The 12,296-nt window shown below is 37.6% G+C and overlaps 1 pseudogene; it reads right to left on the bottom strand.

Annotated features, from left to right (window-relative positions):
• Positions 1 to 8,909: 8,909 nt before the first annotated feature.
• LOC145062659 (receptor-like protein 6) lies at positions 8,910 to 11,382 on the bottom strand (annotated as a pseudogene).
• Between the last annotated feature and the right edge of the window lie 914 nt (positions 11,383 to 12,296).

Here is a 12,296-nt window from a genome sequence, read left to right as displayed (position 1 = left end):
CGTAAAAGTTCTGTTTGCCCCCCCTGAACTTCTGAAAAGTTCATATTGGTCCTCGTACTTCAAAAAAAAAGGAGTTAGAAGGTCGTGTGCGCCCAAGTATATGCCAAGAATGACTACACCAACCTCATCATCTTCTCAACCCGAAGTTGAAAGTGTTCAAAGGATCGGGAAAGATGGTAGTGTTATGTTACACTATCCAATGCTCACGAAGATGAACTACACGGTGTGAGCCACAAAAATGCGAGTGATTTTACAAGCACAAGGAGTGTGAGATGTAATTAAAAATGCAGAAACGAACAAACGTAAAGATCGGATGGCTCTTACGGCTATTTATCAAGCAATTCCAGAGGACATACTTCTGATGTTAGCTGAGATGGACACAGCTAAAGAAGCATGAGAAACGCTTAAGATGATGCACATGGGAGCCGATTGGGTCAAGGAAGCTAAAGCTCAAACCTTGAGAAGTGACTTCGAGGTGATTCGGATGAAAGACAGTGAATCGGTAGATGATTTTGCCATGAGATTGAATACTATTGTAACTGGTATTCGATCTCTAGGTGAAAAGATTGAATAAATTATGGTTGTGAAGAAGTTTTTGCGAGCCATACCGATACGATTTATACAAATCGTAACATCTATCGGGCAATTCAGAGATTTGAAGAATATGACGGTGGAAGAAGTTGTGGGTCGTCTTAAGACCTATGAAGAGAGACTTCGAAGCTATGTAGAAAAAGAAGGACCTTCTCTATTGCTTACACATGTCGAGTGGGCATCTCGTTCGAAGCAAAACGACAAGAGAAACTCGTCAAACACTTCAAGAGGACGAGGAAATGGTAACTGAGGCCGAGGTCGTGGACGTGGCCAAGGAGGTGGTCACGAGTACAGTACAAATCAGAATGACCATAATCCTTCTAGAAAGGATAAAAGTAAAATCAAATGTTTTACTTGTAAACAATTTGGTCATTATGCTTAGGAGTGCCCAAACAAAAATCAAGGTGAGGAGACGAACCCCACTCAAGCCAACGAAGAAGAGCCTATTTTGATGATGGAAGTCTCACAAGAATATACACACAAAAATGTGTCGTTAACAGAGAAGATTTGTGTTAATCTTCTTGCATCGGGAGAAAGTGGAGTCGAATCCGAAGTATGGTATCTCAACAACGGTGCTAGAAATCATATGACCGGAGACCGCTTAAAGTTTCGCGAACTAGATGAGCACGTTACGGGTCACATGAGATTTGGGGATGATTCGACCATCGCTATTTTAGGAAAAGGGTCGATTTTATTCAATAGAAAAAATGGCGACCAAAGACTCCTTAATGAGGTATATTTCATTCCAAGTCTAAAAAACAATATTATTAGTCTTGAATAAATGATGGAGGGAGTCGGGTCATTATGAATGTGTCGGATATGACATTGTTTGACAGAAACAAAACTCTACTTTTGAGAGTTAAACGATCCCCAAACCGGTTATATAAAACTCCTTTAAGGACCGGTAGACCGACTTGTCCTTTAACAACAAAAGACGAACCAGCTTGGATATGGCATTCTAGACTGAGTCATGTTAACTTTTTCGCCTTAAAGAAGTTGATCGAAAAGAATATGGCAACCGGAGTCCCAAAGATTGAGCACCCAAACCAAGTATGTGAAGGGTGCGTTCTTTCCATACAAATCCGAATTCCTTTCCTGGATCACGCAGTTTTTCAGGCTCAAAAACCTCTACAACTTGTTCATACTAACTTATGTGGTCCGATCACACATACGTCTGTTGGAGGGAGTAAATATTTTCTCCTTTTAGTCGATGATTTTAGCCGGTGGATGTGGGTTTACATGCTATCGGAGAAGTCTCAAGCCTTGAGTGCTTTCAAACGGTTCAAGTTGATGGTTGAAAAGAATTCAGGTTATCAAATAAAGAAACTTCGAACGGATCGAGGGGGAGAGTTCACTTCAAAATAATTCTCATTATTTTCTAAAGAAAATGGTATTCAAAGGCATCCTACGACACCGTTATGGGCATGGCAAGAAGTCTACTCAAAGGAAGAAATGTCCCGGGAGAGTTTTGGGGAAGAAACGATTAGACATGTAGTTTATCTTCTCAACCGCCTTCCAACAAAAGCACTTCCCGATATGACACCTTATGAAGTGTGGTTTGACAAAAATCCCAACCTTGAACATCTAAAAGTTTTTGGTTGTGTTGCTTTTGCTAAATTTGTAGGTGTTCACCTACAGAAGATTGATGATCAAAGTAAAAAGATTGTGTATTTAGGTGTGGAAGATGGAACTAAAGGCAATCATTTGTTTGATCCGCAAGACTGGAAGTTGCGAGTTAGTCGCAATGTTGTTTTTAACGAAAAAGAAGAATGGAATTGGTACAAAACAAAGAATAAGAGATGGCGAGTACCAAGACCTTTACCATAATTGAACCACAACCCCAAATACATCTCGAAACACCTCAAAATGACCCCAAAATTAACTCAGAACAAGCAGACAGTCCCGGAATCGATGCTATCCAAGTTGGACAACCATATGTCGAATTTGACGAGCCTAAATCAACCCCACAAACTCCTGTCTCAGCCCATTTTTCTTCATCCTCTCCCCATATGGAAAGCCCTTCTAGTGAGATTGGGCCAAGGGGATTACGTCCGTTAACCGATATTTATTCTAAAGCTACAAATGTGTTCCTTGAACCCAGAGAATTGTTGATGATTGCAGTGGATCAACCCTTGAATTTTAAAGAGGCAATAACCTCTAAAGCATGGTAGGAGGCTATGCAAATAGAGTTGGATGCAATCGAGAAAAAACAAGACATGTCAACTTACCGATTTACCACCCGGACATTAAGCAATTTGTTTGAAATGGGTGCTTAAAGTGAAGAAAGATAACTTGGGAAAACTGGTGAAGCATAAAGCTCGACTTGTAGCAAAAGGATTTGTACAAAAGGAAGGATTCGACTTTGATGAAGTTTTTACACCGGTAGCACGACTTGACACCGTAAGGCTCATTCTTGCCTTAGCAGCTCAACATGGGTGGGTTGTCCACCATCTTGATGTCAAGTCAGCTTTTCTCAATGGTGATTTCAAGGAAGAGGGTATGTCACCCAACCAGAAGGATATGTTGATAAAGCAAACAGTCACAAGATGTTCAAGCTTTACAAAGCTCTTTATGGTCTACGACAAGCTTCTTGAGCTTGGACATTCGTTTGGATAAAAGCTTAAAAAGGCTTGGTTTTACAAAAAGTTCACAATACCCAGTTGTTTACAAAAGGAACTCAAAATACAAAATTTTTATTGTTGGTGTCTATGTTGATGACTTGATCATTACCGGGTCCACACTAATGACGTTGTCGAATTCAAAGAACAAATGAAGAAAGAATTCGAAATGAGTGATTTGGGATTACTTTCTTACTACCTTGGAATATAAGTTTTCTAAAAGAAGTGTGGAATATCTTTGCGACAAACGGCTTACGCAAAGAAGATTTTAGAGCAATTTGGATTGGTAGATTGCAATCCGACAACCTCACCAATGGAACCTAAGTTGAAGGTTAAGAAGGATGAAGATAGTGAAAAAGTTGACCCAACCGAATATAGGCGAGTGGTAGGTTGTTTAAGGTACTTGACTCACACTCGACGGGACTTGTCATTTTCAATTGGAATTGCTAGTCGTTTCATGGAGGAACCAACCACTTTTGCACTTCCAAATTGTGAAACACATCTTACGATATGTGAAAGAAACCGTTGATTATGGAATCAACTACGGAAGAGGTTGTGAAATTAAAGATTTGGTTGGTTTTACTGATAGTGATCTTGGAGGTGACCCTGTTGATAGGGTAGCAAGAGCACAAGTGGAATGATTTAATATCTAGGAAAGAATGTGATAACTTGGCAATCCCAAAAGCAAAAGACTGTTGCTTTGTCCACATGTGAAGTCGAGTTCATTGCAGCTACAACAGCAGCATGTCAAGCCATTTGGCTTGCTAATCTAGTTAAGGAGATCACGGGACATCATATCATGCCTATCACCTTATATGTCGATAACAAGTCAGCAATCACATTGATGAAGAATCTCGTGTTTCATGGTCGAAGCAAACACATTGACATTCGTTATCACTTCATATGAGAATGTGTTGAACGTGGACAAATTATAGTGGAACATGTCAACTCGAAGGATCAACGGGCGGGCATCTACACAAAGGCTTTAGCATACGTTAAACATAGTGAAATGCGAAAGATGATCGGCATGACGAATCTCGAGCCAAGTTCGGTTTAAGGGGTAGAATATGAGTGTAAACCTAACTTGGGTGTGAACCTGCCATGAGTAACTACACCGCCACCTATCACAATAAGAAATGGCATCTTCTTCATTTCATATGGTGAACACAATAAATAACTACAGTAACTTTGGTAGGCTCGTTTAAGTATAAATAGAGGTTCTAACCTCAGTTGTAGAACACCACTAAACAGAGAGTGATAGAGTAATACTGGTTGTTTTCTGTCTTGTAATTGAGTGTGTAAGCTCTTTCTTTTGTTCTAGTTCTGAATAAAAGTGTGTTTCACCCCAACACATAGTTGTTATTGAAAAAGTGCTCAAGTTCCTTGCTATTATGGGTGAAAAAAATAAAGCACATTGTTTATTTTGGTAGGAGTAACTATGTTGCTATATCCAACAATTTTTAACCTTTCTTCTCAAAACATGTAATAGGAACTTAAAAGGAATGGATTTTGAAAGGTGGACCGGCAATTTCTTCAAGATGAAGAGACCGATGAACAAAGTGGATAAAATCTACTTTTATTGATTTTACTAACTTTCGAAGTTGGTATCTCTCACAAAGAGAAATTAAAACTAATTACAACTAAATCTTCCCACCTGAATTTTATAGCAAGCTACTGATTTCTACCTAACCTACTTAGTTACTCCAAAAGGACTAAACTACTCTTAACTCTTGCATTGACCTGTTTAATTGTTTGATGATTTCATTCACCCAGAATTGACCACTTGATCTTCTCTCTTCTTGTCTAACTGGCCTTATAGGAACCTCATCAGAGACCTCTAAAGGAATTATACTAATCCCTGGGAGATTTAGATCCAACTGATTAGTTTGGTGTAGTTGGAACACCATTGAATGGATTATCTCACACGGATCAAGTAAAATTTGAACAAAATTTAAGTTGTGTTCATACAACTAGAAATTTTCTAGCTGTTACGTTTTGGACTAAAAAATTATTTATTGAAATATTGTAAAGAAAGTTATGTAATTTGGGAAAATACTGAAAAGGGTGTCCAGCTCAATAAGTGTGAGATATATGCTAATTGGGATATTAAGTGATAATATCAAAAGCATTGAGGTTTAATTACGAGAAATATAAAGTTAGCGACCAATCTGTAATTTATGAAAGTTTAAAATCATAAATACGTAATTTTTTAATGGAGGTGTTAGGCAGTAGACACCAGACATGAATCGAGAAGGAAAGAAGTGAAATACTCAGTAATTGGAAGTTAACAGTATAGAAATATTGGTTCTTCAGGGTCGGATACAGAAGATTGGTTATGCAAGGTATGTGTATTGAATTGATGAATTGGTTTAATTTTGTTCAAACTGGTGTTAAAAGTACGGTTAATAGGTAAGATGTATCCTTAATCAAGCCTCAAAATCAACCCAAAAGGGATATGAATGAAACAAATGATTGACCTAGATTGCATCAGATTTTGGTAGTTGTCATATAGGGTTATTGTTGATTTGTTGTATAAACTGATGTTAGTGAAACAAATGAAGTTCATTGTAGGTGTTAAGGCTCGGAATTTTTAAAAAGCATGGAAGAAACTGGACAAAACTGATATACACTAGGGCTTATTTACAAAATTATAGAACTGGATTGAATGACCTGGACTAAAATCAAAAGAAATATATACAAAACGATCTTAGACTAGCTTAACAAGGAAAGTTACCAAATTGCCCTTCAGTAAGCTTTTATTATATTTCTGGTACTTCTACTTATTTCTCTTAGATCTACTAAGAAGTAAAACAATACCCACCCCCAAAACATATACCTTGCCCTCAAGGTGAACATTTAGAACCTTTAAGAACCAACCTCTATTAAATGGTAGCTCCCCAAAATGTTCAAGTACTTCATCCTTTTTAACCATGTCCATCATTTGAGTTTTAGCTTCTTTTTTAGTGTCTTTTTCTTCCATGGATAACATGGCTTCTTTATCATCTTCTTCCTGATTTTGAAATGCTAACACGCCTAATTCCTTCCTCTTACAATAATGTCCTCGAAAGAACCTTTCATCACACCTATAACATAGGCCTTTAGACTTCTTTTCTTTCAAATCTTGATCAGACAGTCTTCTATCTGTGCCCAGATTCTTTTCATTAGTAATGGTGTTTCCAGGTGTTATGGTATTCCTACTTTTTGACTCATTTACACTAAAAAAATTCCAATTATTGTTCCCATTCTCTACACTTTCATATGCATTTAGGATTTTATTTTTCTCTTCAATTTTACTTGCAATATCTATTGCATTGCATCGGACAGGTTTGTAGGGGATAAAAGTCTTAGGGAAAATAACACAAATGCCCTACGAACTTTCTAGGGTTTACCCATTGAGTCCCTAAAGTTTTTGTCGGACTTTATGGGTCCCTAAACAAGGATATGACCTGCTCTTTTAGTCCCTGTCAACCTGTAATAACTGCTTCAGTGACCTTTTAGACCAAAAAAACTCACTTTGTGCCTCTATAAAGCCAAAAAAAAAAAAAGTTCGGGGATCAATATGAATTGAGTGTGAATCAACTTTAGAAGAAAAAGATAGTTTTTTTTGTACGAATTGATCACCGAACTTATTTTTTTTTTGCTTTATAGAGGCACAAAGTGAGTTTTTTTGGTCTAAAAGGCCACTGAACCGGTTATTACAGGTTGACAGGGACTAAAAGAGCGGGTCATATCCTAGTTTAGGAACCCATAAAGTCCGACAAAAACTTTAGGGACTCAACGGGTAAACCCTAAAAAGCTCGTAGGGCATTTGTGTCATTTTCCCAAAGTCTTAATTCCACCTTGATATTAGATGTTTATTCATTTACGAATTGACTTAAGAAAACTCACCAGAGATTCCTTCTAGTTGGGCAACCAATGACACAAATTTCCTATGATACTCTGTTATCGAACCTTCCTGCTTCAATGCTAGAAACTGTTCATAAAGAGAACATGTAGAAGGGGAACGGAATTGCCTCAACAGAAGGGATTTCATCTCCTACCATCTTGTTATCAGTTTTCTCCTATTTCCTCACTAGTACCATCGAAGCACATCACCTTCAAAAGAAATTACACTAACTTCAGTCTTCTCTACATTGTTAAGTCAATTCAAACTGAAGTCAAACCTTAGAAACCATCCATTGGGATCGAAACTGTCAAACACTGGAATCACATCAACTTTCATGGACCTATGGACCATCTGATCCTAGTCTATAAATAGGGATGTCTGTTAGTTATTTATTTATACCTTGAATTTTAGTCGGTAGGTCAATCTTTGTTAAATTGTACTTATAATCTCTATTTGAGAACTCTCGAATAAGATTACTCCCTCCTACCATGGAAGTAGGTCACCTTGACCAAAACACATAAATATTATGTCTTCGTGTATGTGGTGTAGCGAGTTTTCCACTTTACTTCCTAGCAAGTGGTATTGGAGCTTGGCAGGTTATGTTGATGAATTGTACTTGTAATCTTTGTTTGATTCCTAACAATTATGTTGATGAAAATTGCAAATAAAATATTATATTGGTATATTTTATTTTTCAACTTAGGTATTAAAATATGTAGTTTTTGGAAGATAAATATCGAAACCATAATCTTCAAAGTATGTATGGTTAAATGAAAAATGGGTGAAGTATGTTTCATTTGCATGCATTTTTCCTTGAGCCAAACAACTTAATGAAAAAGATAGTTTTTATTGGCCATCTTTTATTATTATTATTTTTTAAACAGATATATACAGTGCACATATATCTCATATTGTCACACCCTGAAATCTGCTAATAGCTTACATAACAGTTCATGATCGATCATGCCACCATAAACGATGAACATAAACATTGGAGATCTTACTAAATAATATATCAAAAATCTTACAATGAAACAATTGAAAACAACATAGTCTTAACATAAATATACACATACCAAAAGGTAATACAGATTAGAATCCCTTGAAAGTCTTATGTACCTTCTTCGTGCCCTTCGAACTTTAAGCTATAGCACGTCCAGAAATACATGCTAAGGTAAGGTTTATGTTTTCAAGTTCACATTTTTATCCAGTGGCGGAGCCAGGGTCAAAACAAAGGGGTATCCCAAACCGATGGATTCGGTTTCTCAGTTTTTCAAACTCGGTTTCAGGTTTAAACCCAAATCCATTCGGAAGTTTAATTGGTTGAGAATTAAGAAGCTTATGTTGCTTATATAACAGATGTATAAGAGTTATGTTTCATTTATGACCGATGTGGGACAATTTTAGAATTTAAAAAAACAAATTGAAAAAGTAATAAACAAAAATAAGTAAACCAATGGAAGCGCCAAGATTCCAAATTAGAACCTTGAAGTTAAAAGGATAGCACTTTACCACTTAGACAACTCAATATTTGTGTTTAATTATATAAAAAGAGCTGAGAAATAAATGAAGAAAAATGTTTGAAGGAAGATTTGAACTTGCAACCTCCAATAGGCTCGCCTAACACCTTAACCATCTAAACCAACTACAACTTGTGTTATTATATCGCTAAATATATTAATATTATGTATACATACACTGCATAAAACAAAAATTTTCTAAAAAATTTACACTACCGAAATTTTTTACAGGGGTATCCCAGGATACCCCAGGATCTATTATAGATCCGCCCATGTTTTTATCTATAGAAAAAAATGCATTCACGATCGTAAAACGTGCATTTCTGGAAACCTTGTACGTGCGTTTCTCCTCGTGTTACGAAGTGGCCTTACCCATCTGTCCTTCCTCTTTCTGAACCTATTATAATACTTTGTATATAGAAAGTTTCCAAAAACAATGCCAACAAACAGCCCACTTCCAACTCCACAGAATATGATGATCCAATCAATTCTTTCGCTTGGGAGGAGAGAAACAGCCTCAGATGTATTGCTTGCTGGTGGAAGTATTGATGCCTTTGAATCTTGACATTCCTTGGATAAAGGATGTCCACACAACCGTGGATTCCCCTTGTAGGAGCTGTTGTCAAATGTATCAAACTGTTTCCCTTGGGGTATGCATCCTTCAAGATGGTTCATTGACACGTTGAAAATGGAAAGAAAGCCTAGTTGCACCAACTGTTGAGGAATTTCTCCGGACAGCTCGTTTTGGGAGAGATCCAATGATTCAAGATTCTTCAGGTACCCTAACGATGGAAAGATATGCCCGGTAAAATGATTGTTGGAAAGATTGAGTGATTCAATCCCTTGAAGATCTTGGAGTGATAGCGGGATTTCTCCTTCAAAATGGTTGCAAGAGAGATCAACAGCAGTGAATATGGTTAAAATCTCTTCGTACTCTCTTTTGACACCTTTGTATATTAATGTCATCGTGTATGGTGACTTTGTGTTGAATGAGCTGAAGGACATTGTTGTTTCCAGAACAAATGATTCTCCAATTGATTTCATAGCTAAACACGTGTGGAAGAACTTATGGTGCAATCGACCACTAAAACCGTTGTTAGAAAGGTCTATGATCCGCAACTTAGGGAACTGTGAGCAAGCAGTTGTTGAACCTTGAATTGGACCATGAAATTTGTTGGATCGCAAAACAAGAACTTGAAGCTTGGGGAGAATTCCCAACCAAGAAGGAAAAATGTCATCGAAAGAGTTGTCTCCAAGAGAGAGAACCTCTAGATTGGTACAATTTGTCAGTGATCGTGGTAGCTGACCCACAAATCTATTCTCACTCAAATCAATACTTTCCAACAGGCTTCCATGCCTAAATGCATTCATCATTATGCCATGAAAATTATTTCGTCTCAAATTTAATTCCACCAGCGAATTGCTTAAGCTGCCTAAACATGAAGGAAGTGTTCCACTCATGTTATTAGAAGACAAATCCAATTCTCGTAGACATTTCAATTCACATAACCATGGTGGTATTTCTCCAGTCAGATTATTGTTTGAGACACCATAAAGAACTGTGGTTTGTGGTGGAAGTGGTAACTGCCCCTGTACCTGATTATACAAGATGTAAAATCCTTGTAAACGTTTCCATGGGAGAAAATGAGGATGCTGATGAAAGCCAGTGATGGAGTTGTACGAAAGGCTAATCAGTTGTAACGTTTCTTGGCTGTTGTTCCATATCCACACAGGTACCATGCCATGAATTTTGTTGTGTCCGAGAAGTAAAATCCTCAATTTTTGTTGGAATCTCAAAAAGGAAGGGAATTCCTTCAAGTTGCACGATTGAAGTTCTACGTCTTTCAATTCTGGTAAGGTGCTATTCGAGTAGTTCTTGGTAGCCACTAAAGATATCCTGTTAAAACCCAATGTGAGAGTTTCGAGCTTGTTAAATCGTAGGAACATGTCTAAGTCTACCTTACCGCTGAAATCGTTCCACTGTAGGCGAAGATGTTGAAGACTTTTGAAGTTCAAAAATGAGCTTGAAATTGGTTCTTGCAATTGGTTTTCTTGAAGGCTTAACATTCTTAGTTGGCTGATGTTGAACAACGAGGATGGTATATGACCTGTAAGAACATTTTTTTCCCATTTGGAGCACACTAAGTTTGGTTAGGTTTGCAAGAAAGGGTGGGATTTCACCGTTTATGTTCATATCAGCTATATAAAGTTCATTAAGTGTAGTCAGCTTGCCAAGCCAACTAGGCAAGTATCCCTTCTCGAATTTGTTACCTGTAAGTTCCAAAATATTGAGTTTCGAATGACTTATCAATGAAGGAACTAAACCTGTGAACTTATTCATACCTAGACCTAAGTAAGTGAGTTGTGTCAAGTTAGAGAGTGAAGCTGGAATGTGCCCTGAGAAAGAGCATTTGGTAAGGCGCAAGATTATCAAATGATTTAGTTTGCTTATGGAATTTGGTACAATCCCAAAGAAGCCTGTCAAACCTAGATTCACATATTCAAGTAAGCTGTTGTTACGAAATTCATGAAACGAACCAAAGAGGTTAGGATTGGATGCCACGTCAAGAATTTTCAACTTTGGTAGCTGAAATATTGGTTCAGGAAATTTATTCCTAAGCGAGCAGTTTTTTAGCTTGATTGACCTTAAAGAAGAAAAGTTCGTCAATAAATGAGGTACAGAAGAACTAATGTCAACCCCCGAGAGATGGAGTTGTTTGAGCCCTGTCATGTTTTGCACTAGATCCTTGAGGCCACTAGGACTTTGTAGCTTTACGCCTTGTTCCCGAGTTCTACTTACGGAGAGAAATGGGAGGATACGGAGGGAAAGTGAGGGGTGGCGAAGGAAAACTGTGTTTCCGAGTTTCATTAATGGAAAGAAAGTGAGGGGAGGGGAAGAATTTTGGAGCCATATTTTCCTTCCAAATTTTCCTCCCAAATTGGACGGATTTGGGAAGAAAGTGAGGGGAAGGAAAAATTCAAGTTTTATTTTTTTTTTCCTCCTAACTTGGGAACACAAAACTTAAAATTTTCCTTTCATTTCCTTTCATTTCCTCCGAACTCGGGGACACGGAATAATTAATATTTTCCTTCACCTCCCTTTCTTTCTGTCAAAATTTTCCTTCGCTTTCCTTTAATGAATTTGCGAAAAAACTCGGGAACAAGGCGTTAGTGGATTCTGTGATAGATCTAAAGAAGACAACTGAATCAGCTGTGAGATTTCATTTGGGATTCGGCCAATAAACCCAGAATCAGAGAGATTGAGACTTCTCAATTGCTTTAGACGAGCAATCTCAGATGGGATTTGAGATTCATAAAAGTGGTTAAGTGCAAGGTTGAGATTCTGAAGATGAACAAGGCTGAAGAGGGTGTTGTTAGATTTGATATTCCCACAAAGAAAGCTTTCACTCAAGTCAAGGCCGACCACATGACCATACTCATTGTCGTTGCTGCACTCCACCCCATACCATGAACAACAATCAAAACCAGCATCTGATGCATTGCTTCTGGGCTTCCAAGATTGGAACGTAATGTTTGAAACCCAAGAACAGCACAAGCTGGATCATCCTGATGAGTCATGCTTTGCTTAAACTGAAACAAGGCTGAACATTCATCATCATGGCTTATTACTGATGATCCTGTGCGTGTGACTATTACAAACACATATAGAAGGGAGATGAC

This window comes from Lactuca serriola, chromosome 7 (genome assembly GCF_051521515.1).
Source record: "Lactuca serriola cultivar US96UC23 chromosome 7, Lser_US96UC23_V15, whole genome shotgun sequence".
Lineage (NCBI taxonomy): Eukaryota > Viridiplantae > Streptophyta > Magnoliopsida > Asterales > Asteraceae > Lactuca > Lactuca serriola.
This window is presented reverse-complemented; position numbering and strand designations above follow the sequence as displayed.